Consider the following 6,712-nt stretch of genomic DNA (forward strand, 5'->3'; position numbering starts at 1 on the left):
GAGGAGCCTGGCGGGCTACCGGTCCACGGGGTCACAAAGAGTTGGACATGACTGAGCACACAGCATAATGAAACATTGCTCTAAAATGTTCTTGTTCAGGTGCTAAGCCATGTCTGACTCTTTCTGACCCAATGGACTGTAGCCATCAGGCTCCTCTGTCCATGGTATTTTCCAGGCAAGAAAACTAGAGCAGGTTGCCATTTCCTATTCCAGGGGATCTCCCAGACCCGATTCAGGGATTGAATCTGTGTCTCTTGAGTCTCCTGCATTGGCAGGTGGGTTCATTACCACTAATGTCACCTGGGAAGCCCAGATAACCAGAACTATGCTGCTGCTGCTGCTAAGTCGCTTCAGTCGTGTCCGACTCTGTGCGACCCCATGGACTGCAGCCTACCAGGCTTCTCCGTCCATGGGATTCTCCAGGCAAGAACACTGGAGTGCGTTGCCATTTCCTCCTCCAATGCATGAAAGTGAAAAGTGAAAGTGAAGTCGCTCAGTCGTGTCTGACTCTTAGCGACCCCATGGACTTCAGCCTACCAGGCTCCTCCATCCATGGGGTTTTCCCGGCAACAGTACTGGAGTGGGGTGCCATTGCCTTCTCCCAACCAGAACTATATACCTGAGTAAATGCATGAACATGATCCAGAAATCAAAGTTGAAAAAGAGCAGGTTATAGAGAGGTAACAGTATCACTGCAACAAAGATGTAGCTTTCTTTTTCGTTTTTCTTACACTATGTAAACTTCCAACTTAAGGTTGACAATGTATTTAATTATTATAAAAATATATCTATTCCAGGTCACTGAAGTTAAATTACAAGAGGACAGCCAGGCTGGGAGTCTTCCAGACAAATCTCCAGATTTCGTGATTCATTGGGAAGATCTACGGGACTTAGCACATAGGCATGCTCATGGCTATGATTTATACATACAGTGAAAGGATAAAAAGCATAATGGGCAAAGAGAAAGGTGTATGGGGCAAAGTTCAGAGGAGTCTAGATGTAAGCTTCCAAGAGTCCTTGTCTCCTGATGGAATCACACTTAATTCCTCTAACAACAAACTGTCACAACACTTGTGAAATGCTGTCTACCAGGGAAGCTCATTAGAGCTCAGTTCTCAGCAATTTTAAAGGGGGCTAGTGAAATCTTATATATATGTTAAAAACCTAAATATAAAGGACGTCCAATGTGAGGTACTCCTGTTTTGCACCCTACCTTCCAAAAGTTACATGAATGATGAACTTATTAAGCTTATACATGAATGAAATAGTTCACTGAATCTAAGATCTGCCTTTTAAATAGAACACCAGAACAACTTTAAGGAATATATATTAGTGAAAATATAAATTTCTGAAAGACGTCTATTACTATTTCTACTATCATAAATTTCAAATGCAGCACCCATAAATTGCATTTTCCTTCTTTGAGGGGGTTGAGAAGAAGAGCCCATGATGTATTCCAAATTATGACTGAATTACAAATATTACTCAATGAGCTCTTCAGTAATAAATGAACTGAATCATCTCAATTGAATGGTTTGCCTTGAGTCAAAGTAGGAAAATGTCTGGCAAAGGGTACAATAAAAAAGGCAATTTACTTTTTCTACTTCAAAATGTCATCAGACAGCCTGTAACACAGTTGATATATCCAGTTGATTAGAGTCCCATAAAAATTTAAAGCAGAATTTAAGAACACTGTTTTACTTGGTATGTTATAGCAGACAAGGTAGGACTTTGATTTTAAGATTATTCCATTGACACAAAGCCTTTAAAGTCTATTCATAGAAACCACAAAAGAGCCTAGTTGCCAAACAATTGGAGGAGTTAGATGTTAAAATTTAGAAGGGTATGCTGACAAATACATACTGAGAAGCCAGCTTGAATGTATTTGAGAAGTAACCTATTTTAGTTCTATCTTAAATCAGTTAGCATATAAATTAGAAACAAACACTATATCATCTATACTACCTAAGATCAATTGATTGGCTTACTCACGTATTTTATGAAGCAAAAAAAAAAAGAAAACCAAAATTTCAAAAAATGAAATGCAGCTGACTTTCGTGTAAATTATAAACCACTAAAACTGTTTAAATCACAGGTGTCTGATATAGAAACTGAATATATCAATGGATAATATATATATTTACAGATTTCTGGCAATCAAAATAATCAGGATTCTAATTGGTGTGGATGTCTGAAATATTCAACCTGTAATCAAGTAATGGGAATTTATTAAGACAATTTTGTCACACACAGATAATTCTAATATTAAGATTTTTAGGAAATATCCCTAAAATCAAAACTGTTGATTGTCTCACATCTTGCAAATGAACTTTATAATGAAATAAAACATAGTCAAATTTTCTTGGCAAGCAAGTATAATCAGTCGTAACAACATTTATTAGATGTAGTTACATTTTCTAATTCAAAACCATTTGTGGACTGTTGTATTTATTTCTGGTCCTGAGTAACTTCTAGGATTTTCAAAATCAGCAACTTATTCCACTAGATGTTACTAATTGTACTAGTATTGTATAGTAACAAGTAAGAGACATTATTAAGTTTGGCCAAATATTAAAAAAATGAAGAAAAATTATATATTCCTCTTAGCTATTACACAGTCTTTGAAGCTGAATTGCTATTTAAAAAGTACATCATAAAACCATGAAGCAAAAGTTACATGTTTTGATCTGGGTATTTCAACTGAGGCTGCAGACTGACCTTGAACAAAGAAAGTACTTTCCGGTTGTTGTTGTTTTTAATTCTTTTATAGAAAAGGTATGGCATGTCAAATAGAAGGACAGAGTCTTAAATCATAATGAAAATAACACTTTCTTAAAGGAAGATATTCTAAAACGTCACCACTGAAAGTGGGTAATATCTTACTATCTACACTATTTAAAATTTTTTTTTAAAACTTAATGTCACTATAATTTTAATTAAATTAGCCAATAAAGGGAAAATGCTTTTTACTTTGTCAACAAATTATACTGTCAGTCAACTGGAATTTATTGAGAAATTTTTTTAAAGATGAAAAAGTACAAAAAGTGATTATTCATATCTAATACAATATAATAATATCTATTCAATATAATAAAATGAATCTGGGTCTTTAGAAACAGAATTATATTATAGCTACTGTATATATTACTTTTAAATAACATTAGGTAGCAAAAAGCACATGACTCTAATGAGATAAAAATATTAACTACTAAAAGTCTGTAATAATATAAATTTCAAAACATTGGTTTTTATTATAAAATATGGTTTTGAAGTTTTCTTTCCAATATCACATTTTTTATTTCAACTTATATAACTTTCTTTTATTTAAATTAATATACAGTTTAATCATATTATATCCACTGAGCCCTGGTTATCTAAATTCATTATTACAATAAAACAGTTTCTGTCCCTTAAGGCCTAAATTGTACTTAGCTTATTAAATACTGAATTAAAATTAACTCCATTTATATTATCTATAAGTCTAATCAGGTATTCTCTAGGAAATAAGTAGGAATGGATAGCATATTTTACTTTTATATGCTAAATGATTCCAATTATACTTTTACTAAAAAAAAAAAAATTCAACTTGAGGAATTTTCAAGTCTCCTTTTTCTCTAAATTTATATTCTTAACAAGCTTGGTTGCCTGCTCAAGTAAGATGAGAAAAAGGTACACTTTACAGGAAGTGTGTATGTACATGCTTGGGGCTGGGAAGCAGAATGGTAAGGGACCTTCAGTGAAAGTAAAAGTTTTTCAGTCTGACACAGGAAAACAAATAAATCTAAAGTAACTAACAATCCTCTATGATAATGATTACAATATGATTAAGAAATTAATAAATTTTCATATTACTTATTTTTAAATTGATTTATATTTCTCTGCCTTCTCACAAAAATTGCAAAGGTGATTTTTCAAAGCATTAGAGCAGATAAAATATACTATTAACATTTGGAGAAAATTTAGAAACATCTTTATCAAAGTGGAGGGCCCCCCAAAGTTGAGCAACTCAAGGTCCAGAAAGCAGAAAGCCAAGTTAAATCATTTCCTATAATGAAACATAAGGGAGGTCTTACATGAAATTTTTACATATTTCATCTGAACAATCACTGCTCTTTTACACAACAAATCACTATAGGTTATCTAGGTTAGCTAAGGACATATACAGATAGGTATATGTCATTGATAGATATACATATACAGATAGGTATATGTCATTATAGGTATACAAATACACAACCATCTTTTTCAAACAAGATTAAAAATTCCACCTTATATATAAAATGAAGATAATTACTGCTTCAGATCAAAGCTGACAGTGACTTAAACATATATAGATATACATTACTGACAAATATTAAACTACAATTGATAATTAGCTTTTAAAAACTTATTTTAATGGTAAAAGTTTGGAAACACTATTCACCTATCAGTATTTCTCCTTTTTTAGTTTTTCCCTTCTGACTGATTTCTCATAGATTAACTGTAATTATAATAGTTCTATTGTAGAAAAAAAAATTCATGATTTGATAATTTTCCATCATCTTATTAAAATTTGTAATTAGATATGTAATGTTTATTTACTTATATTTAGCCAGCTTCATTTCAAAAGACTGACTTGAGGCAAATTAAAGATAGGTACATATAAACAGCATCAGAAGTAAAGGAGAAGAATACAAGCTACGGAGAACAAGGTCTGTAGATAAACAAATATAAAGCACCTGGGAATTAATTTTCTTTCCTAAATAATTTCCAAAATAATTATGATTTTATAGACTCTACTGACTCTAAGACGATTTTCCTTGATTATTTCCCTTAAACAACAAATATTTTAAGATAATATTCAGGAGAAGTATTCTTTTAGTCTATATAAAGTTATAGATATTTACAATACTAAAAAAGTTGCAGTGCAGCAGTGCACAACGACCATTAAGTAGACAAGCACTCCGGGCAGATGATGTGCTGGGAAATACCAGTTGCATGGGGACAGATAAAGCAGAAGGAAAAGAACAGCACCTATGAATAGTTCTTCAGGAAACTGTGTGTACATGCCTCTGTGAGTGTGTGTTCTGAAGGTGGGAAATTGAAGACAACTTCATGGGAAGCTGCTATTTAATCATATTTTAATTTCAACTACATCTCCTTCAGCAGTTTTCAAATTTGTACTAATCTTGCTAATTAATACATAGTTCTCTAATGTCTATTTGTACACATTCCTACAAACAAAGGGAGTTATAATTTAGTGTTTTGGCTAGACTAGAACAGAAAATATGGGTGTTACATAGAAAAGAGAAAGAAATTCAAATTCACTGAGTGTTGATTGATTTCTAGTCCTCACATATTACATAGTCTCACTTGCCAAGGCTGTAATATCAAGTGTGTGTTACATGGTTGGAGAATCTGAGATTTTCAAAAGTTAAATAAAACGTTCAAGGTCACTCAACTAATAAATACAGGTGGAACTCAACTTTCTGAGTCCAAAATCTCAACTCTTAAGTATACTATGATAGCATGACTATGTGTGAATTACTTTTTGTTTTTGGCAATTTCCTTGGGTCAACAATTTTTTAAAACCACATGTGGTCATGTCAGCTGTATGAGCTTAGGCGAGGCACATAACTTCTCCAGGCCTCAGTTTTCTCAACTGCAAAATGGAAGATAATTTCAGCACACTCCTGAAAGGGGATTAAATAAGATAATGTGTCTAATGTGATTAGCAGTGTTTGAGATACAGCAGGATAGATTAAGGAGAGCACCTACTAGATGATAAGAGATTTTAAATGTATTTGTTTACATATAAATTAAATATAAATTGAAACAAACCAATATGTTCTAATACTTATATCTTTTCATACTGAAAACAAATTTTCAAAAGATGAGCATGTGTCAGCTAATATAATAAAATGAGCCTTTCTTCTAGTGGATTCAGCAAGCAACTTGTTACACACTCTTTAGCAGATTCTCACTTCCATGGTCATCATACTAAGCCTTATTTTTTAATTCTGCATTTCCTTTTTTCTGGAATAGTGTAGTGCATTCAACAAATATTTCTTGTTAATCTGCTCTGTGTCAGGGTCAGTGCGCTGGTGATACAGTCATGAATGGGAAGTATACAATACTCATTGTATGGAGTTTTGTGTCTAATGGGAGAGACAGACATTTTACAAATAACACAAATGCATTTAATTACAACAGTGACTGATAACACAGAAAAAAGGATTGTAGTATTACACTGCAATGAGAAAGGATCTGTTAATACAGTATGGAAAAGGAAGCGAAGCTCCTGAAAAAAATTACATTGAAGGTGGAGGTCTACAGGATAAACTGGACAATAAATCATCCAAACTTACTGGAGATCACCTTAAACTTAGTTCAGAAGAGCTGTCAATCACTTCTGACAGGCACAGCAAGAATATATTTGTATTATATACTATCAGTTCTGAAGTGTAACTTTTAATATGGGCCTCCTTTCAAAATCAATTCTAATACAGTCCATACAATCATATTTTGTGGAATGCTATCTAAAATATTAGTCATCAAATAAACAGGTGAGAGCCAAGAAAAAATCAGAGAGAAACAGTTTTATGTGGGAATTTTGTGAATGAACTCTTAATACTATTTTTTTGTTTGAGTCATATTTCTCCAGAATTTTCTCTTCTATTTATTTATTTAACTTGGTCAATAAATTTATTATTGTCTTTATCCAAAAAAATCT

The 6,712-nt window shown here is 32.6% G+C and overlaps 1 protein-coding gene across 1 annotated transcript in view; it reads right to left on the reverse strand.

The window, feature by feature from the left end:
- The window catches only part of GBE1 (1,4-alpha-glucan branching enzyme 1), a 312,452-nt gene that overhangs the window by 108,801 nt on the left and 196,939 nt on the right, over positions 1-6,712 (reverse strand). The gene's annotated exons all lie outside the window — the stretch shown is intronic.

Source organism: Bos indicus, chromosome 1 (assembly GCF_029378745.1).
Source record: "Bos indicus isolate NIAB-ARS_2022 breed Sahiwal x Tharparkar chromosome 1, NIAB-ARS_B.indTharparkar_mat_pri_1.0, whole genome shotgun sequence".
In the NCBI taxonomy this organism is placed as follows: Eukaryota; Metazoa; Chordata; class Mammalia; order Artiodactyla; family Bovidae; genus Bos; species Bos indicus.